This window comes from Artemia franciscana, chromosome 12, assembly GCF_032884065.1.
Source record: "Artemia franciscana chromosome 12, ASM3288406v1, whole genome shotgun sequence".
NCBI classification, from domain to species: Eukaryota; Metazoa; Arthropoda; class Branchiopoda; order Anostraca; family Artemiidae; genus Artemia; species Artemia franciscana.
This window is the reverse complement of record NC_088874.1, coordinates 3005117-3028324: the sequence shown is the minus strand read 5'-3', so window position 1 is coordinate 3028324 and position 23208 is coordinate 3005117. Positions and strand designations below refer to the sequence as shown.

The 23208-nt window shown below is 34.8% G+C and overlaps 1 long non-coding RNA gene across 3 annotated transcripts in view; it reads left to right on the top strand.

Annotated features, from left to right (window-relative positions):
• Nucleotides 1-391: 391 nt before the first annotated feature.
• The window catches only part of LOC136033583 (uncharacterized), a 31046-nt gene continuing 8229 nt past the window's right edge, over nucleotides 392-23208 (top strand). For 2 of the 3 annotated variants that reach the window (XR_010618958.1, XR_010618957.1), the window contains exons 1-3: nucleotides 392-438; nucleotides 15097-15269; nucleotides 22360-22511. This is a non-coding gene — a long non-coding RNA (uncharacterized LOC136033583). Of the gene's footprint in view, nucleotides 439-13462; nucleotides 13740-15096; nucleotides 15270-22359; nucleotides 22512-23208 lie in introns of those variants that run through there. The other variant, XR_010618959.1, reaches the window with a different exon arrangement.

Here is a 23208-nt window from a genome sequence, read left to right as displayed (position 1 = left end):
CTTGACTTGTTTTTTTTTCTTCAAAACTGCTCTTTAACCGGTACAACACAAGGTGGGGGCTGAATGGCTTGGCTTGGCACTCAACTGGGCTGTTGATTATTATGCTGGTTATGCTCCCGGAATAAACTCCAGAAAGATGGGCAATAATTTTGCCCAATTGGGGCCTTTGATTAAAAAAGCCAAATATTTTGATTCATCAAGATAAAGAAGATGAACTGAAACATAATAACTCATTGGAAATCTAAAGCAAGCTGTTCCGGATTGATATTATTTAGCCTACTTTTTTTCTGATCTTAATCCTTGGTTGGCTATACTTTCGTGCCAAATTTCGGCGTATTCGAAACATTACTACCTATCATTTTATGTTTTTAGGTGGCAGCAAAAGCTTCGAGTTTTACTTCAAATTAATGAAACACGGGTCTGAAGGAAGGAACCAAAGTAAAAATTTAATATAGTCCTTGCATTATTGTGGGTTATACATTGACTTTTGGGTATCTAAGAATTTGTTCACTACTTTTATAAAAAATTGGTTCTGGTTTTCTCGGACTATAGGCAATGTAGTTCTTGGGATTGCAAGTAGATTCTTGGCAAAGATTGTAATTCCATTTAAAATTTTCTTTCCGATTTCTAAGGCTTAGAAAATTGTCCTGTCTATAAAATAAGTTTGATTCTGCTTTTATTTGATTTTAAGTTTACAAAATTTGTTTTACTGGTTTGATTAGGAGTTCCAGGAAAATTAGGGTAAAATTCTAGTTTAGCTACTTTTTGTTATCTTGGAAAGGGTTTTGTTTTTAGAAAAGGAACCCTACAAGAATGAATCTATGGCAAAAAATAGGCCTACTCTGGGAAGGTATTGCTAAGCTTCCATGTTAGCCCTCTTCTGATTTCTAAGTAACCTATTAGAAAGTTGCCTACTTGACATGTCTATATCTATTGAAATTTTGACAAAACAACATTTTACTTTAACTTTTGGTTATCAATTTCTTTTTCTCTGGTTTTAGCCTTGTTCGGAAGATACAATGCCTATTATTTGAGTAGAATTTTAAGGTGTAGCATTAGTTTTTTTTTCAAAATTTAGGAAATGTATTTGCAGGTCTTTGAAACCCTGTAAATTGGGATTGAGCAAAGTTCTGAAGGTGAAAACAGTTTTTTTATACTTCATTTAAGCAGAAGATCTGTTTTGAAAGGTTTATTTTTATAAAACAAGGATTTATATAGGTGATAAAAGGTCACTGTCCTCTAAAGGACAGGAATTTTTTATCCTTTACTATTTTTTTCCATAATATGTTTAATCTATTATACTAATCTGACTTGTAGACAAAGACCAGACTACACTTTTCTTCCACTATAGGATAACTTTAACAGTGTTTGACTTACCCCAACACACAAATTTTATAAATAATGTAATCTCAGTGCATAAACCATTGGATGTAAATGATCGGCTATATTGAAATAACCAGAGCTAAGAGCTCTAGCAAAATTCTAAGAATCAACAGATTGATTTAAAAGGAAAATCAGAGGCCTAATGCTGGTTGGGATTTAAAATTAGAGCTCTTAGACACAAGGTCCTTCTAAATATCAAAATTTGTTAAGATCTGATCACCCACTTGTAAGTTAAAAATGCAAATTTTTTTCTAATTTTTCCTCTCTTTTCACCCCCTAGATGGTTGATTGTGGAAAACAACTTTATCAAGTCAATTTGTGCAGGTCCCTAACACACCTACCAATTTTCATTGTCCTAGCATATCCAGAAGCACCAAATTCACCAAAACACTGGACCCTCCCCCCCCCATAACTCCCCCAAAGAGAGCAGATCCAGTCTGGTTATGACAATCATGTATCTACAACATTTGCTTATTCTAACCACCAAGTTTCATTCCAATCTCCACTCTAAACAATTTCCAAGATTTCCAGCTTTCCCCTCCAACTCCCTCCCCCCAATGTCACCATGTTTGGTCAGGATTCAAAATAAGAGCTCTTAGATATGAGCTCCTTCTAAATATCCAGTCACCCATTCTTAAGTTAAAAATACCTCAATTTTTCCAAATTAACACCACCGCCCCCCCTCAACTCCCAGCTTCAGTCTGGTTGTGCTAATTATTTATCTTGTGCATGCTTGTGCTTATTTTTCTCACCAAGTTTTATCCCAATCTCTCCACTCTAAGCATTTTCCAAAATTTCATGTTTCCCCCTCCAACTCCCCCAATATCACTGGATACAGTTGGAATTTAAAATAAGAGCTCTGAGACACAAGGTCCTTCTAAATATCAAATAGCTTTAAGATACAATCACCCATTTGTAAGTTGACAAGGCTCAGGCAATGAAGAACATAGGCTTAACCTTTCCTTGTCTTTAAAATCTAGATGCCTTCCTATGTACCAACCCTTTTTGTCAGGTCACTCAAATCTCTATTTGCTCTTATTGTGAGGAATAATTTTGTTCAATTTTGCTTTGGAACTTTTTTTCTCCTTTGCAGAGGAATTATTTTGCTTCTTTTGTGGGAATGTATTTTTCAATATCTAAGGAGGGGTGGTCATGGCAAATTTATTCTTTGTTAGTTTTTCAATGAAAATAAAAAGGCATTTTTCAATGAAGATACCCAAATCATGTGTTTCTAAAATGTAGGTGTGCACAGGTCCCTTCAGCCCTATTAAATTGATGCCAATGTCCCTTTGTGTTTTTCTTTCAATATTTTCTTCCATCTCCAGCAATTTCCTTTCAATATTATCACTTCTTCCTCTTTTGCATTTTCTTTCAATTTTTTTTTATTCCTGAAGCTGATAGCAGACCAGCTTACATGATTAATTCAAGAAGAACCACTTTGGAAAATTTTGATTGGTTGTCAAATAACACCTACTATTTAAAACATTTACATATAAAAAAAATAGACAGAAGAAGAGTGTGACTGGAATGTAGACATCCATGTGGTATGACAACATGAAACATATGATCAAGCTGAAGAAAAGGAGTTTCAAGATAAGTTTGAGGGATGTGTTCTTCAGCTTAAATAGGTTGTTTAGATTCCTGGCAGTTTTAACTTTTAGCGTATTAATGTTCAATTGTTAAGAAAAATTCTCATCAAGAGGAATTCCAAGGAATCATAAATAACCTCTTTCAGGCCAAAGAGAGAATCCCATGTGACAAATATACCACACAAAAACCTACAAGAGCTGTAGAAATTCTTAAAAAAAAAAAACAAAAAAAACACAAACTCTCTGAAGTAAAAAAAAAAATTTCTTTAGTGAAACTTGATCAAATGCTACCATAGATAATGTACTGTTGTCATCTAATATAACTAAGTCATCATTGGATTTTGACTTGAACCTGGGTTTACCAACCAAAGTGGGGTACAAAAACAATAGCATAATTTTGGAAGGGTTCTTGCCAATAAAAATCCTTATTTTCAAGGATACAAATGGAACTAAGAGTTGATAATCGCTGATAATCCAAGATGGAAAAGATTTCCTAGAATGATGTCATATATATTAAGGACTCAAAATGTATGCTCAATCATGTGACCAACACAAAACACAAACTAGAATTCATGAAGGAACTGTTGTGCATCAAGTTAGTTTTGAGTCTTTATAGTATGGCCTTTTCAAAATCTCCATGAGTACTGGCAGGGGAGGGGTCAGCCTACAAATTGAAGGTTTGCTTCTGGAGCCACCTTTCAAAGAACTGTTACCCTTGTACTTTTAGGAGTTTCCAAAAAATTCCAAGATCAAAAGAAGCACAAAGAAGCTCAGTTAAGAGTAAAAGAATTGCACTGAATCGTAAAACAAATTAAAACATGTGTTAAAATCTGACGCAGAGTCAATCAAATCCTGCACTTATTCAGTCAAAGGCAATTCTAACTGTAGCAGATTCGTTTTAGAAAAATGATAAGAAGTCTTCTTTTGCCATGGAGTTCTTCCTGAAAAAGGTTCAAAAAAGGCTATTTCCAAAAAAATTGGATAGTGATTTGAAATTTCACTTAGCAGATGCTTAGTAAAGAAGACAGAATATTGTAAATTAGAGTGTCTGTTCTCCTAATTACTCTAGAAGCTTTAAACATCACTGACAGCATAACATAAAGAAGCATTACAGCAAGAAATCTATTAACAAAAAAAAATTACCCAAAAGATTTAAATTGCCATTACCAATGACAACCATGTCACATGGCTAGTTTTTGACCAAGTCCATTATTTTGCTGAGATTATTTAAGAAATTGGAAATAGAACTAAGCATGGCAAACTTCTCCAATAGCCTAACTAACTTCTGTCCTGGGATTAAAGTTTCAATATACAGTGACTCAAAAACTCCTTCCACATCCCACAAAATGACTCCACAAATGGAATATAGAAAATTTTCAGACACCTTAAAAGCAAGATTTCCCTTTCATATTTGAGCCTAGTATGTTCTATATAACCAGACATTTACAGATTTTAAGGTACTTATATTGAGAAAGCTCAAAAGTTATATAAAAGGCGTTATTTTAGCATAAGCAGTACCATTTTTAGGCCAAAATATGGCCCTGAAGTATGAATAGATTCACAGACCCTGAAAAATGTCAAAATGACACCAAAAGTACTATTCTGGCGGCTCTTTGCTGTCTGTTGAAGACCAGGTATTTAGGATATTTTTCTTTTACTGACCTTTTATAAGTCTGACCTTTATAATATCCTTTTATAAGGATGACCTTTAATAAGTCTGTCTTATAAAAGTGAAATCTTTGCAAAATGGATCTTTTTCTCAAATGATGTACAACAAAATTTTTTTCAGCTTCATATCTTTGATCAATCCCAATTTATGAGGTTTTAAAGATATGCAGACATTTCCTAAATTTAGAAAAAAAAATAGTTGATATGGATTATAATACTAGGCTAGCCTACTAGAGTATCAGGAATTGCATTTTCAAAACTAAAGCCAGAGAAAAAGAAACTGAAGATCTAGGAAAATGTTTTGTCAATATTTCAATAGGTATAGACCTGTCATGTTGGCAAATTTCAGGACCCTGTAGAGGGAGAAGGAGTGGTGGTAGGCACTTTAAGCTACCTTGCTGCAACATACTTCAATACTTCTTACACATGAGAAATTGTATTGCAAACAATAGAAAAGAAACTGCAGTAAAATTCTTGTTTAGTGACTTCTTGATATCTCAGAAAGGGGTTAGGTTAGGAAAATGAAACTTTCAGGGATGGGTCTACAGGCTAAAGTATGGCCTAGTAAGGTATTTTGAGGTACCCACCTCCACTCCCTCTAGAGGGTCCTGACCTGTGATGACCTTTAAGAATATGTGTAATATAAAAGTGAAACCTTGCAAAATAGATCTTCTGCTTGTATGAAGCAGGCTACAACAAAATTGTTTTTAGCTTCACAACTTGGCTCAATCCCAGATTATAAGGTTTTAGAGATACACAAATACATTTTCTAAATTTAAGAAAAAAAAACATTGAAATGGCTCAGAATGCTACTCAAATCCCAGGAATTGCATTTTCAGAACTGAAGGCAGAGAAAAAGCAACATAACTGAAAAATTAGGTAAAATTATGTTTTGTCTAAATTTCAATAGGTATAGACATGTCATGTTGGAAAAGTTCTGGGCCCTCTAGAGGGAGAAGGAGTGGAGGTGGGTACTTTAAAATACTTTCCAGGGATATACTTTAGCCTGTAGACCCATCACTCAAAATTTCACATAACCTAACACTTTTCAAAGATAGCAAGAAGTCCGTAAACTAGAATTTTACTGAAACAGCTATAACAACCTCTTGATACCAGACAATTAGCTTTGGCTTGTTTGGAAAATATATTTTAGCTATATTTTATTTATATATTTAGTTGGTATTTTGGTTAAGTTGGTTAGAATAGTTTTTTTTAGGTTATGTATTTGATATATGCTATGCTTTACCCCTCCCCCCTTTAATGTGCAAATTTATTGCAAAAATTAGTTTCTAAACTATTATATTTTTTTCATGCTTAGGTATATTTCGTTATGATTAACCTAATTTCAATTCTCAAGTTTGTTCTAGCTACCAAGGAAGTTTCCATAATTTAGCCCATAGATCCATCCCTGAAGCTTCATTTTCCTTACCCAACCCCTTCCCATGATAGCCATAGTAGCTTAAGTAGAAACTAAATTCTTCCAAATAGCCTACCCTATCAATTATTTAGCCTACAAAATTTTCTAACATTATCAAAAGTCAATTAAAGCTCAAGAGCAAAAGTAGCCTTAGTTTTAAATAGTTCAGGGTTGTAATATCGTTGATGTAATCAACCAAGCAGAGTGATTTGTAATATTCTAATTTAGTCACCTTTTGCTTTCTTGGAAAGGGATTAGATTAGGAAAATGAAACTCTCAGTAATGAATCTAGGGCCCAAAACATAATCTGAGAAGGTAATACCAAGCTTCCATGTTAACCCTCTTCTGATTTCAAAGTCTAAGAAATTTGCCTGCTTGATAGAAATTTTGAACTATTAAAATTTTGACAAAACAACAAACTACCTTAATTTTTAGTTTTCAGCTCCTTTGTTTTATGTTTCAGTTCTGAAAATGTAATTCCTGTAATTTGAGTAGAATTTTAAGCCATATCTATGTTTTTTTCTAAATTAAAGAAATGTAACCTATTTGCACATCTTTGAAACCTTATCAATTAGAATTTTGCAAAGATGTGAAGCTGAAAACAGTTCCTGTATCTCATTTGTTACTGGTCTTATAACAACATTATTGAAATATCTAGCTCATATTCATAACAGGCCATAGATGATCATTTGTTAAACTACATATATATGAAACAAATGGCATTTGGCTGTAATCATACCACATATTGACATGCAAACAAGCTTGTTTCTGACATGCCTTTCTCATACAGCTCCAGCAAGGCTTTTTATCAAAAAGTATAAAATAATTTTGGGTCCATTGACAAACTGTTTTGTTTTGGGCATCAGCCCCTTAACTTGGAAAAATCTAATTGCCTCTTCTTCAGCCTCTGACAAAGACAAAGTTTTCATTTTAACATCTGTGGTCAGACACTATTCTAATGCAGACTGCAAAGAAAAAAAAATTATACATGGTAAAAAAAAATAATTCCACATAGAATGTACTTAGATGAAGAATTTGAGGCTGGCACTATAACAGACAAGCATCATTCATTCAAGCAGATGATAAATTTTGCAAGGTTTCACTTTCATAGCATGGTCATCAAAGGTCACTGCCCTCTTTACAGACTTTACTCTGTAGACCTATCCCTGAAAGTTTCATTTTCATGACAATCCCTTTCCATTATAGCAAAAAGTAGCTAAACTAGAATTTTTCCAAGATATTCCCAGAATAATTGGTTGGCAAAATATCTGATTGAAGGTAACAAATTTGTTTTGTGGTGAATTAAGGGGTAAATTATGAAGGAAATTGTAGACAAGCTACTTTTTGTTATCCTATCTATATTAGGAAAATGGAGCTTTCAAGGATGGATCTACTGGCTAAAATGTGTCCCAGGAAAGTATTTTAAAGTGCCTACCTCTACTCCTTCTGCCTCATGAGGACACTTCAATAAAGAAGCATGGATGCTCTGAAAAGCAGATGAACATTTACTAGATGTTTTCCAGAGAAATTGCCTATGGATTGTTCTGGATACCCTGTCTACTGACCCTATTTCAAACAGTAGGCTGTAAAAAAAATGTAGTTCAAACTGCTTTTTAGGGCTATAGTGAAAAAGAGGTTGAGATGGCTAGGCCAGGTTCTGCCTATGAAGGGTGACATATTGCCAAAGATTGTCCTTGTCAGTCAACTTTTTTAGGGCTAAACAGAAAGCAGTTTGTCCTTGCCACGAGTGGTAGGGTGTCATAAATAAAGATTTAATGGAAATGGGAACTTTGTGGGAAGGTGTAAAGATGGAGGCTTTGAATAGATTGGGTTGGAGGAGGAGCATGCATAGCTGTGTTGGCCCCAGGCAGGTTGGTGCTTTAGTGAGTTATTAGTAGTAGTAGTAAATAAAGAACAAGAAACTGGTTACAGCTTCTGACTTTTGATTAATCCCAATTTATGAGGTTTGAAATTTCTGCAAACAGAATTTCAAAATTTCATATTAAGATGTAAGAATTGTTTTCTTAATATGTTTCCTTATGTGGAGGTAGATATCTAGGCAATTATCATAATTCTATTTTCAAAACTAAAACCTGAAAAAAAGAAACTGAAAACTAAAAAAATAGGGTTTAATATTGTTTTGGCAAAATGTCAATAGGTATTACACTTGTTAAGTAGACAAATTTACAAAACTTATAAGTAAAAAGATGGTTAACATAATAGCTCAGCAATACCTTCCCAGAGTATTTTTTGCACTGTGTTCAATGCTTAAAGTTTAATTTTCCTAACCTAATCACTTTCCAAAATAGTAAAAAGTTGCTTGTCTAGAATTGTATAATTTAATAACTTGTCGGAACAGCTGTTTAAAAGGTTTCAGCTATTTGTGCTAGACCAATGTAGTTTTTTTTCATGTAGCCTTCTAGTTTTTCAATAGGGCTGTATTTTAGCTTTGGATAATGTATCTTTAATTTCTGTAGGATATTTCTCTAGCCTTAGTTCCTAACATCTATGTCCAAGAATAAGCTTGAGTTAGGACTAATTGTTTTTTCTATACACCAGGGTTCCTAGTTATTTTAGGCTTAGTCTTCTTGACATATTCCACTCTATGTCTTATATTGACAGATTTTCACTCCCCTCCCCTATTCTCACTGATGCCAACATCCCTAGCAGTCTGGTTAAATTTAAAGGTCTTGTTAGTTTGGGTGACCTAGGTTTCTACTTTTGATGTTCTCTAAGTATTAGAGCACAATTGGAGTAAATTTGGAGTTGTTTCTATGGTAAGCTCTAGGTTTTCTGTTATTGAGAAGAAAACTTGTTAAGAAAACAATTCATAGGCTACTTGATAATATGCAGAGTAATTTTAGCTACCACATTGTGAAACCAGCTCCACAAAAATTTACCACACCCTTCTTCCCTGATGTGAAATTATAAAGACGAAATTGTGTATTTCCAATGGGTACCCACAAGAGGGGGGAGGAATGCACCCCTAGAAATCTTGTAATTTGAAGTATAAAAAAATCAATGTAAATAGAAAAGAGTAGCAAAAACTCATGGAATAAAGTGTGTTTGCTCATGGTCTGATGCCTTCCTATAGGCTTTAAACCTTAATAGGAGTAATACAAATTCTAATTAGTTTTCCCTGAGACACTGAAAGTTCCCATCAATGCAAGTATCTTCTCTTGTGGTTTCCAAGATCTGTAGTAAGTCTCCAATTTCTTCGAAAATAGTAATGCACAATAAATCGTCGGATTTGATGCAAAAATCTTCAAATGCTTCCCAGTATAGAATAGATATAGCCTCAGGAACTAAAGTACAAGCAGCAATGGCTTTATAATATGGTTTTCCACACATCACTTTGTTTGCAGTTACTTCTAGTAGAATTCCAGCCTCATAAATCAGCTCCTCTAAGCCAGAGCCCTTCATTATATTACCAATTGTAATCATAAAATTCATTAAAATATGAAGACCACCTATTCTGAGGACAATGACAGAATATACAGCCAGATTTTTCACTCTTAAGGCATGTACAATTCTATATATATAGCCTGGTTGCATGTGACAATGGTATAATTCAATCCTGGTTCTTTGAAATTTTCTGGAAAGTCTTACTGACTTCTTCCACAACTGCTGGGCAGAGAGAGAATGGGGAACCACTGGAATATACCAAATCTTGGAAATATGAATATCAACTTTATTGTCATATGCAGTTGAGAAACATTTGAAATCAAAATAAGGTGGACATTCTGCTGAATCACTTGACACATTCATGAGCTTTATTTTTAACGCTATACAAGCAATCCATATTGTAAAACAAGTCTGAAATGGAAACCTTCTGATGAGCTGGTAAAGCAATGAGATCTCTACATTTTGCAGTCACCTTTATTTTTCGCTTTAGGTACAACTTGCCAAACTTTCCTGGCTGACAAGAAGTTAAGTTGAACTAATTACAGCTGACATTACAAATTAACCGTTTAGATGAAACAACTGTAGTAGATGTTGCTCTAAATTGACACCCGGAGTTCTATCAGAGGGAAAGAAGCCCTCTGGCAGGTTGTCAAAGGTTTTAAAAGCCAATAGCACAACTTTCCCTAAAAATGGATGAGGAAGGGCTTTCAGATAAACTCCTCTACACTCCATTGAGTTTATAAAAGTTCTGATAAAAGGCAACAACACACTTGCTGTCAGAAGGGGGATGGGCCTCCACACCCTCTTTATGAAGTAGATTGGGTATATTATTATTTTTCTCCCCAAAATAATCTTTCACCTCCCCACTATCTGCAGCCCTTCCAACCTTCACTCGATTAGTATAATTGTAATAAAACCTACTGCTCACATTCTCTCAGAAATGGGGAGGGTAGGGCCTCCAAATTTATCTGCCTTTCCAACCATCTTCAAGTTGGTAAAAACTTTGATAAAAGCATATGGTACTTATGCTCTCAGAAACTGGTTAGCTTTTCTCATTATTCTCTGTTTCTTGGTGACTATGAGAAAGTAAATACAATAAAGAATGTTTCAGCTGTCTGCGAAAAAGTTAATTTGTAGTAGCCTTTTGACCATTCCAGGTACCTACTGTAGTTACTTTTGAACAAGCTGGAGCAGGACAAGTTACAAAAATAACTTTTTTATCACTTTTTGTGTGACTTGGAACAAACCTTGGAAAAAAACGTAAATCTGCTTAGGCACATAATATAACTATGAAAATGAAATTGAATAAATTTAATCAGCAATCAAGGTTGTCTAATGCAAAGTGTGTAAGTTGGCGTTTCTTGAATCCATTCGGAATGTAGACACAAGCTTGGTTTATTGTCTTCAATGGAAACAGCTTCACTAATCAGTCTCCTCTGTAAGGTTGTAAAGCTTACTGCAATGCCCAGCATGTTTAAAAGAAGAAAGAAAGCTTTGCTTCTGGTCTTGTAGTGCAAATGGACATAGAATGCAATATGTTTGGGAGTTGCAAGCCCCTTGGACTGGAAAAAATGTCCCGAGTTAAATTTAGAACCTTCTCTCTTGTACATTAATCCAAACTGTACTGAGTTTTGCTGTCTACAGGGAGATCTGAGAGGTCCCTGACCAAAAACACAATTTTGTTATAGAGCAAAGGTGGAACTATACAATCTGCTGTATTGTAAGTCAAATCAATGCTACCTTTGCTTTCTTTGAATTTCTTCACACTTTCAATTAATTCAGTCTTGTCCTGTCATTAAATAAAAGAAGCATTTTCCTTCCTCCATGTCAAATATATTACTTACTCCACTAGGACCAGAATTTTTTGACCCTGACAACTGCAATAATCTTTGCTAAGTTCTATGTTCATTTTTTTTATCATCGTTTTTTATGCCAATATACTAACTACCATTTTCAAAACCATTACTAACTACCATTTTAAAGAGAAATTGAAATTTCTCTTTAAGCCAACGCTTCTACCAAACAAGTCTATTTTCTATTAAAACCTTGCTGAGCTTTTCTTTCAGACCTGAAAAGTGGTATATTCTCCCTTCCTTGAACTTAGATTCAATCCCTTCTTTTTGTTGCTTTTTTTTGTTTATCTATTGAAGATAAACACTGTTGTTTTTTTGTTTAGGTTGTGAAGCTCCAAGAAGTGCAAATGTTTACCAATTCTGTTATTAAGATTAAATAAAAAAACAAGTTTTTTTTTAACTGAAAGTAAGGAGCGACATTAAAACTTAAAACGCACAGAAATTACTTCGTATATGAAAGAGACTGCTTCCTCATCAGCGCCCCGTTCTTTACGCTAAAGTTTGACTCTTTCTCTCAATTCTTCTTTTTAAAACAGTAAAAAACTTTAGCGTAAAGAGCGGGGCGTTGATGAGGAAGCAGCCTCTTTCATATACGAAGTAATTTCTGTGCGTTTTAAGTTTTAATGTCGCTCCTTACTTTCAGTTAAAAAAACTTGTTTTTTTTATTTAATTTCTGAACGTTTTTGAATCAATGCATGTTTTGATTTTGGCTCTCCGCAGAGGAATAATCAAAACGAAATTTGCATTTTTTTTTTTGGCTAAATGGCTTTCTCATAATTTTGATCGAATGATTTTGAGAAAAAAAGAGCGGGGGACGAAGCCTAGTTGCCCTCCGATTTTTTGGTTAATTAAAAAGGCAACTAGAACATTTAATTTTTTACGAATGTTTTTATTGGTAAAAGATTTACGTAACTTATAAATTAGCTTACGTAAAGAACTTTTGTATTCCCATGTTTTTAATATATATATGAGGGGATTCGCCCCATCGTCAGTACCTCCCTCTTTACACTAAAGCTTAAATTTTATCCCAATTCATTAAGAATGACCCCTGAATCACAAAAGCCGTAGAATAAATAGTTGAAATTACTAAAAATACTTCAGCGTAAAGAGCGAGGTATTAGAAGGAGGTGAGCCCCTCATATGGGTAATAATTTCTGTTTTTTTTAAGTTTTATTGCTGCTCCTTACTTCCAGCTGAAAAATCTTTTTCACATTTTTTTTAATTGTTTTTTTTTTAAATAATGCTAGTAAATCCTGCTCTCCCTTCATGGAAATTTCCTTCTCTCATGACAAATTCTCGATGGAAAGTTTCCCCCAGCATATCCCCCTCTTCTCAACCCCTCCCCAACCAAAAAAATCCTCCTGAAAACGCCTGTATACTTCCCAATAACCATTACTATATGTAAGCACAGGTCAAAGTTTGTAACTTGTTGCCCCTCCCACGGGCACTGTGGGGGAGTAAGTCGTCCTCAAAGACATAGTTATAAGGTTTTTCGACTACGCTGAATAAAATGGCTACCTCAGAATTTTGATCCGTTGACTTTGGGAAAATAATTAGCATGGGAGGGGGCCTAGGTGCCCTACAATTTTTTTGGTCACTTAAAAAGGGCACTAGAACTTTTCATTTCCGTTAGAATGAGCCCTCTTGCAACATTCTAGGACAACTGGGTCGATACGATCACCCCTTGGAAAAAAAAACAAATAAACACGCATCCGTGATCTGCCTTCTGGCAAAAAATGCAAAATTTCACATTTTTATAGATAGGAGCTCGAAACTTCTACAGTAGGGTTCTCTGATACGCTGAATCTGATGGTGTGATTTTCGTTAAGATTCTATGACTTTTAGGGGGTGTTTCCCCCTATTTTCTAAAATAACGCAAATTTTCTCAGGCTCATAGCTTTTGATGAGTAAGACTAAACTTGATGAAACTTATATATTTAAAACCAGCATTAAAATGCGATTCTTTTGATGTAGCTATTGGTATCAATATCCAATATATATCCATTTTTTAGAGTTTAAAAAAAAATCCATTTTTTAGAGTTTTGGTTACTATTGAGCCGGGTCGCTCCTTACTACAGTTCGTTACCACGAACTGTTTGATAAAAAATACGTCAATTGTTTGTTTTTAGAAATTGGTATCAAAATTCCATTTTGGTATCAAAATTCTATTGGTATCAAGATTCCATTTTTTAGAGTTTTGGTTACTATTGAGCCGGGTCGCTCCTTACTACAGTTAGTTACCACGACCTGTTTGATATAAAATACGTCAATTGTTTGTTTTTAGACATGACAATCCCGAAAGTGCAATTGTCCATGCAAAGCTTTTATTTTGAAGGTGATAGGAAGCACTACTCAGTCAGTATGAAGTGGCATCCCTACTTGCCCCCTTTTGGTTTTGATAAGTGTGCCCTCTGTAGCTGTAATGTAAGTATAAAGGTAAACCTTCTACAAATAAAGCATACTATAGTAACTTATCTCTTTTTGAACTGGTAAATTTTTCCCCTTTTCAGAAATACTATCAAAAAGCATTTTGCACCTATCCAGCTGTCTGATGATTTAATCTGCTCCTGTGAAGTTCTTTGCTAAATCAGGGTTATTTTATTTTATAAATTTATGCCACTTATACTTGGGTATCAACAAAATAGACTGTTCTTCAAAAAAAGAATCCAGATATTCTATGCTTCGTAAAATTAAGAGCATGTAACCCAGCCTGGCAACGACTACCAGGCATCTACTAAGAGACCCTGGCATCTGTAAACACTGTCCCTGTTTGGCAGTTGTGGAGATCAGGAATGACGATTTCCTAAGAAATAAATTAGACAAAAACAACCCACCAAATTTTGATACCTTTTCAAAGATCACTTTTGCAAAAATTCATGCTGACATGTTGGGTCAGAGAGCGAGATCTCTTTTCTTAGCATAAGGAAATTAATATTGCAATGGATTTATAGATATTAACCTTAAAAGTGATAAAAGTGATTAAGATGATTTGATATCTTCAAGGATCAACTCATTTCATCCAAACTTTGTACCCAAACTATTTAGAATTGATTGGGCGGTCTTGCCATAACTTGTTGAGGTTAGGTTAACCTAACTTGTAGAGCTTGGATTGGAGATCAGAAAGAAAACCATAGTTGGAAATGAAAAGTTTTGTTATACCTTGGATTTGAAGGAAGATTTATTCTTTGAGGAAGAATTAGCGACAGTACTAAAAGGATTAAAAAATAACAAGGCTCCAGTTGCTGATAGTGTGCGAAATGAGTTTCTTAAATATAGTGGCCCTGAGGTTAGAAATAAGCTACTGAACATTATGAAAATGATTTTTGAAAAATGGGATATACCTAGCGATTTTAGAAAAATCCTAATTTCACCACTGGATAAGAAAGGTGATAAGAGCGAGTGGTAATTATAATTTCTGTCCCGGCACTCTAGGACCTTTTTTTTATAGATCCTGCTTTTTCTCAACTAGTCTTTGTTCAAAAAATCTGCCTGTTTCGTTGAATTTGTCTTCCCCCTTCTCCCAAATATGAATTCCTGTGTTTCAAATACTTAATGAACCATAGAAAAGGTTATAATAATTTTTAGGTTTTCGTCCAGTCTGACTAACTTTGCGATGATAATATATAAATAAAAACACTTAAATTCAAATTACTAAGAGACAAAAGGGAAAATTTGTTTTCCTTTCTCTTGTATTCAGCCACACTAAAGGCTGATTTGGTCGACTAACCTCTATAAAAAAATACCTGAGATCTAAAAGAATTCATTGTATCTATTTTCATAGACTGGAACACTTGTAGATTGACTTCAATGGATTGGCATGCCTCAAGCCCCAATATCCCAAGAGTTATTGGTACCAACCGAACCCAAAACCATGTTGCCAAGAATGTAAAATTCCTGAACCTACCCAGTCGACTAAGAATTATGAAAAAGACAGAACAGGACGAAGAGACACAGGTTTGTTTTTCAAATAAACAATGCTACCTGTAATTATTGTAATCATTATTACCTGTAATCACCGTATTATACAATATTTTAATTATTGTTATTTATCTTGTGAAAATCGTCCCACTGGAAGATCTACAGAGTTGAAACAAAAAAGTAAAAAAAAAAGTAAACAGATTCAGAAGAACGGAAGAGATTCGGGGAAGATAGTAAATAAAAGTATACAATAAATAAACTAATATAATAGTATAGAAAGGAACATAGAGCAAAAATCCAAATGAATGTGGTGCGTATTGTAAAGCGAAAATGTCAAAGCGACGTCGTTATGTTAATCTGATTGAATAATTTCTTAGACCCCATAGCCTTTTTATATTTATAATTAGAATTAAATAAAACACTGGAAAACTGTGAAAATTTTAATAAGATACTGAGTTTTCAAAGAAAACAACAAAACTTTTTTACTTTCTGTTTTTCATGAACAATTACTTTTTAAAGGTTTCCACACGTGATCGTAGAAAACCTGCTATCAGCCAGCGCCATCTATCAGCAGTAAGCAGCACATGGTCCTCGTAACCAGAATTTTCTTTTTTACTTAATTAGTTCATTTAAAAATTATAAATTCATTTTATTTATAATGGATATTTTCATCATTGGAATATCATTATTAATGTTATTTTGTCATGATTTATTCAGTTTGCTTAACTTATTATTTAATTTTATTAAATTAATTTAGTTAACTCTTATAATGTTAAAACAAATATAGTTCAGGCAAGGCACATATCCAAGACAGGTATATATATATATTTGCACACTAGGGTGGGAGGGGGGGGGGAGGCGAAGTTGTTAAGTCATTTTTGTGGTTAATGAATCACTTAGTGCATGCTCGTTTTCAAAATAAAACTTCTTACCCTAACAGTGTTTTTCCTTCTTCTGATAAACCCATTTATTGCTTTAATAATATATTTCTGTTATTTTTTCCTATTGTTTAATCCGTTCTGGTACCGATTGTGTTAATTAGCCTCGAATATATCCATTTTCAAATGAGTGACTGTGATGAATATTCGCAAAAAACACTCTTTCAAATCTGTTACAAATCTGAATAATAATCCTACGTGGAGAGTAGCTCTTGTATATGTATAACTTCTTATTCGATTCATTTTTCAGGGTAAAGATTTTAACAATGATAAACTTGAATTTCCACTTCTTGCTGTGTCTGATTTTTGCAAGAAGAAACCCGTATACTCCACAGACAAAAGATAGATCGATGATAAGTTTTGCTAAAATGATCTATAATTGGAACAGGAGGTTGAGGCGTACCATCGTTTAGCAACTTCCACACTTTTTTCTTTTATATTGCATTTGATTTCTCATTTTTGTCTTAAAAATCAGAAAATATATAGAATTATAAAGGAAAGAAAATTGCACAACATATGAAGAAGGCTGCAACTTTTGATTGTTTTGCTTTTCGTCTGATCCCTTGTAAAAAAAGGATTTTGAAATGTTTTAGATTTAAGCTAAATTTAGTTTTGATTATTCCAGTTAAAATTTTTAGTTAAAATTAATTTGAGGGTCACAGGCACCCTTGCCCTCCTTCCCGCAAATAGTCAATGTGTCATATAAACATGCCTCTTGTGCTAACAGCCCTCCCAGAGCCGGGGAGATAGGGTTGCCAGTTGTAGCCTGGGGGCCTATAGAGTTATTATAGAAGAGGTGGTCATGTCAACTTTGGAGGACGCTCATTAAACTGATAATTTAAAATTCTAGTTTTCTTTTAAGAGCCAAAAGTGATTGGGGGCAATAGGCCCCTGGAGCTTGGGGACTATGGTTGTAAGTTTTGTCCCGGAGGTATATAAGATTATTCTGGAAGGGGGGGTCATATATAATTTGGAAGAGTCTGATTTGATATTAAAAGTTTTCTTTTAAAATTTATTAAAGGGGAACTAGCCCCCATAACATCCTTTCCCCCCAAGTATATTTGATAGTCCACTTGTCATATAACAATGCCTCTGCGGTGAACACTGGCCCCCAGAGCGTACGGGGAAGGGCTGTAAATTTTGTCAGGGGTATATTAGGTTATTTTAGAAGGGTTGGTCGTATCAACTATGGAGGAGGCTCATTTCATAAGAAATCGAAAGTTCTAGTTCCCTATCTTATGAGTCAATAGTGATCGGAGAGCAATATCCCCTCCATGCCCTCTTTTTGTCAAGTATATCCAAAAGACATTTTGCGATAGCAACTTTGCTCAAAATGATTCCTGTCATATAGAAATGCCTTTGGGGCTCACATGGCTCCCGAAAGTTAGAGGGCAAGAGTTGTAAGTTGTGACCTAGGGGCATATAAAGTTATTTTTGATAGGGTGGAAATATCAGCTTCGATAGAGGCTCACTTGATTGGAATTTTCTAGTTGTATAAAAGTGATCAGAAAGCAACTAGCCCCCCTAACGGCCTTTCCTCTGAAATGTATCTGGCAAAATTTTGAGATAGCCCTTTTGTTAAATGAAATCTACGTCTTATATAACAATGTCTCTGGGGTTGACACAGTCCCTTAAGCCTTGGGAAAGGGTTGTAAGTTGTGTCCTGGGGCATATAAGGCTATTGTGGGGTTGTCATATTAGTTTAGGAGGAGGCTCATTTGATCGGAAATTCTAAGCTCTATTCTTTTAGAGTTCAAATTTATTGGAGTTTTACAGACCTCCTGCGCCTCTTTCCCCCAGCTAGTCTATGTGTTTTATGACAATGACTCTTGGATTGACAGAGCCCCCCTCCTCCGAGCTCGGGGGAGAGTTTTAAGTTGTGCCCTTGGGGTATGTAAGATTATTTTGGATGGGGTGGTCATATTGACATAGTAGTCTGATTTGACATAGAAAATTCTAGATTTCTTTTGAAGACTCAAAAGTGATCAGAGGGCAACATACCTATGGAGTTTGGGGGCAAGGGTCGTAAGTTGTGTCCTGAGGGTATATAAGGTTACTTTTGAAGGGGTAGTTATATCAACTTAGGAAGAGTGAGGATTTGATATTAAAGGTTCTATCTTAAAGGTTTTCTTAAAGGCATCTAAGCTTTCCACCCTGACGCATTAACCCCTCAAAATTTAACTGATCCAAACTACGAGATAGCCCTTTTGTGCAAACTTTGCTTCTGGAGTTGACACTCCTCCCTCGCCCCCTAGATCTTAGGGGAAAGGTGTGTAAATTATGTCCTGGGGGAATGTAAGGTTATTTTGGATTTCATTATTGTCAAACAATGTGAAAATCTAACATTGGTGACACATTTTAATTCTTTAAAAATGTATAATTCTATCTATTTTTTTTCTTTTTTTTTAAAATAGTAATGTCTACAAAAACCAACATTTTATGTGTCAAATTTTTTATACTATATTGGATTTTCTTTTGATTCATGCAACTTTAATCCAAGGAAAAGAGAAACATATTGTGAAAAATATAATTCGGTAGATAGACTATTGATTATAGGGTTAATGTAAGAGATAGAATATTAGATATTCGAGATTATTTGGACCTTGCTTTTGCAAAATATTCCTTTAGCATTCTAGTGCAATTTTCTAATTAGTTTATTTATCAGAAAGGAAAGCATACCATTAATTTACTATATTTTAGAAAAAAAGTGTTTGGTATATCTCGGGAACTTCTAAGAGTATTAAGTAGAAACTTTCCGGTAATAACGAGGATGTTCCTGGACATCATTAAAGTTACTATGTATATCAAGTAAAAAAAAGATACATTGGTAAAATTTGCAATTTACAAAAAATTGGATATATATTAAATGTTTTTCCTTTTATACGGCTCATAAATCCAAAATTGCCCTAGCTTTCAAGAACAGATATCAATATATAATAAACTATTAATCTACATAGCTTATTATTCCCAGTAATTTTGCTTAATGTGATGATTTTAATTTAATTTTCATGTTATGACAAATAAAAACATACGAATCGAAATAAAAATTGAGTGCATGGTTTATTTTGGTGTAAAACTTAAATTGTTATTGAACTTTATTTATGCACTGTTTGTATTTAATGTAGCTGTACTTTACTGTAAAAGTTTCTTTGTTGGTAGAATTTTAAAAAACTAATTTGCCAAGAACTAAATGGATGCTGCCTTGTCACTGCAAATGTTTTAGCGTTCATCCCCAGGTTTTTCTTTAATATCTTTTTCGTAAAATCAATTTCCCCCCTTATGACTAAACGCTAAACATGAGAGCAGAGTAAAATTTTTTATGTGTTTGTTTGTTACAGCTTTTGTAATTTTTTCTTTTAAAAATGAACACAAAGGCTGCCTCATATGCCCTCCTCCTTTGTACAGAAGACACATGGACAAGCCGAACACACTACTTGATTACTTTTGTAATCAAGATTGATTAGACTTGATTACAGTAGAAGGAAGCATCATAAAATACCGTATGTCCCTTTGTCTTCCTGTTGGTGTTGCTCTCCATGTGTCTATATTGTATAACCAGCTTGTGTATTTAACTCATATTTGTTTGATGGGTATGGTTTGGAGTGTTGAACCCCAGGTTTTTTCCAAGCCTTTATTCTCCCAAAAGGAAAATTTAGAATTTTATGAATATGAAGTAAAATGAAGTAAAGCTCTACCATTATATTCCACATTTTAAGCCATTTTTGAATGTAGCATTTTGGTTTCTGACTATCCCCTACCCCAGCACAAGTAAGATATTTCTTTATTGGGTAAATATTTTTACCCGTGTTTTAAAGAGAAACCACGAAACCGTGGTAGAAAAAATACACCAATATGTCGATGGGTTACCGAAAGCTTACTCATGTGCATAAATAAGAAAAACAATTATGGGCAAATTACAGAAACCACCCAAACTGAGAAAACCTAGAGAGATATGAGATGTTTAAGAAATGCCTTTATTCACTTTTGAGGAAAGTAAAAAGAGATTGTGTGAATAACAAAATATCGGAAAGTGGGAAAGATGGACGAAAAATCTGGAAGGTCATTAATTCGATTTTGCGACCAAATGATAAGAGAGCAGAATTGCCTTTCAGACTTTTTGTCAACGGGGAGGCTGTTTTGGAACCCACTCAGGTCGCAAAAGAACTCAGTACATTTTTTGCATGGATAGGATGAAATACATCTAATTCTGCGAGAAGTCACCAAAAACCCACACGCATTACCGTGGCTCAGCATGCACCAAATCAATGGCAATAATTCCTGTGACATCAACTGAAGTAGAGCTAATTGTGAAGACCTTGAAAGGCACATCAATATTTGGATTTGACTAGATACACACAAAAGCCCTGAAAGCAGTCCTCCCTTCTATCCTAGAGCCATTAACTTATTTGATAAACTTGTCTCTAAGAAGTGGTGTTTTTCCTTCTATAATAAAAAAAAGTAAGACTAATCCTTCTGCATAAAGGTGGCCCTCAGGACTATTCATCGATCTTCCAACCCATATCAATATTATCTGCTTTTCAAAAGTTTTTGAAAAACCCTTGCAAATACTACTTTACCAGTTTCTAAAAAAAGGATTTTTTAATAATTGTCAGTTCGGCTTCAGACCTGGTCATTGAACAGAAGATTTTCTGGCATCCTTAAGCTTATTCATCAATAAGGCACCTGACTCAGGTCTTCTGCCAGCTGCTCTATTGATTGACATCAAGAAAACTTAACTGTATATCATACATTCTTACCGTGAAAGCTGGCACTTATTAGAGCGAGAGGGATAGCCCTGCAATGGTTTGAATCTTACCTTTTAAATAGGGGCATCTATATTGATGACGACCGTAAGAGCGACACTACTGTGAAACTTGGTGTGCCCCAAGGATCGATCTTCGGTCCTCTTTTGTTTTTAGTCCATGTAAATGACTTAACTATTATCCTTAAACCAAACCATGACGTTCCAAAATGCTGTGACCTATGCTTTGATCAAACATCTGAGGACATTACTAACAAGCAAGATGAACTTATAGCATTCGCTGACGACACTACAATGACCTGTTGCGGACTCGTCATGCCTTCACTCCAGTGGAAGCTTGAAAACATCATAGAAGAGACCTGTCTATGGATGGATGCCAACAAACTTGTCATCAATGTCGAAAAATCTTACATCCTATTATTCTCTAGAGTAGGAACTCTTCACCCGGAAATAACAGGAATTGTGACGTCTCGTGGAAAGGTTCACCGACCAGCAAATGGATGTGCAAAATATTTAGGAGCAATAGTGGATGAAAAACTTTTTCTCCTTCCTCACATCCATGCTATAAAATTAAAGCTTTCAAGTAATCTGGGTACCATGAAGAAACTGAAGCACACATTCCCACGTAAAACCCTTACCCTTCTCTACAATGCGCTTAATAAACCCCACTTACAGTATTGCGCAATGGTATGGTAGTCGACGTTCAAATCACATCTGAAAGAACTGGATTCTATCCACAAGAATGTCTTGAAGATCATCAAACGCACAGACGATTATCTCTCGCTGAAATCGCTGTTTGAGCCTTCCTGTTTTGTTTCGCCTTAAGATTTCTCTCCGGCTTGCTTCCACCGCCTTTTAGGAATCTATTCCATTTGGTAGCCGAACAGAATCTTCCAACTACAAGACTATCTGCACAGATCCATATTCGACATAAGCCAAAAGTGAGGTCGGATTTTTCGACTGACATCGTCTGCGCTAAGGCTTACAATGCCCTACCGCTTGAACTGAGAGATAGGAGCTCCCATGGTTCTTTCAAAAAGAGAATAAAAATCATCTTGTTTTGAATTAGTTTAAATTGATTAAAAATATAGATATTTAAGTGATTTTAGCCATTATTGTATATTTTTTTTGTGTATGGGGATTGGAGTGGTTTGTTCCTGGATGAAAAGGTGGGGACTTGTAAGGGTTTTTTTTTTTGCTGGTAGGTCCATGGTCGTGCCGAGAAGTGGAGGGAGAGCAATAGTGCGTATTTAGTTTTGAGGCGGTAAGAGACTCGGAATGCATTTTTGGCAAAGAAATGAGGAATTATGTATGTTATGACTGTTATATTTTTTTTTTAAATAACCCCGAGCAAACTAAACTGAACTGATTTAACGCTTTACCTCTTATAAAGGACAGACGCTAAACATATGTTATTATTTTACAGGGACGTAATGTTATCGAGTCGCCGAGTTCTATCGCAATCTCCTTGAAGAAGATTGCATGCTGGCAGCATGCTGGCATAACTGATCTGTTGTATTTCCAATCCCAATGTGCCATCACAACTTTATGTTAGTATTGTTTGGATAAAACTAACGAGTGAGTATGATGGCTGAGCACAAAATATCTATTATTTTGTTGCTTCAACTCAAAATATAATAATTAAAATCAGTTATTGCTAGGCCCAATGTTATTTTATTAACATTTTCCTGTGATTTCATTTATATTATAAATATTTCAATAGCATTTACCCTTATTCATCTTTCAAATAAATAGATGTCATTTGTTTAAAAGAAAAGTAAAAGTTCCACACCTACTATAATTTTTTTTAAATCCTCGATCACTCTTTATCTTAGTGTTATATACTTTCCAAGTTTGATCCATAATCTCTATAAATTGTTGCATACACTACTTGTTTTCTTGCTGCGTTAGTTATACCGTTTTCTTAAATCAGTAAATGTATATAGTCAAGGAGGCACACTCGTGCCTCTATAAAGAGGCGACCCACGACAATGTTAAGCGATCTTCGGTTCCAGTGGTCGCAGAGGGATGGGGAGGGATGCATTTTGTAGCCCGAGCTCCAACTAAGAAACCTGCCAAATTTCATTCCCCTCCAACTTTTCCTTAATGGGGAAAATCTGGCCGAAAGTTTCGACCCGTCAACCCCAGCCCCCCTTTAACGTTGTCAGATCGGGCTGAAATTCACAAGTTAAGGTCCCCTAGGGCCCAGGAGCTCATCCGCGAAACTTCAGCTGGATCTGATAACTCCTTCCCTGTTTTCCAGAAACCACGCATA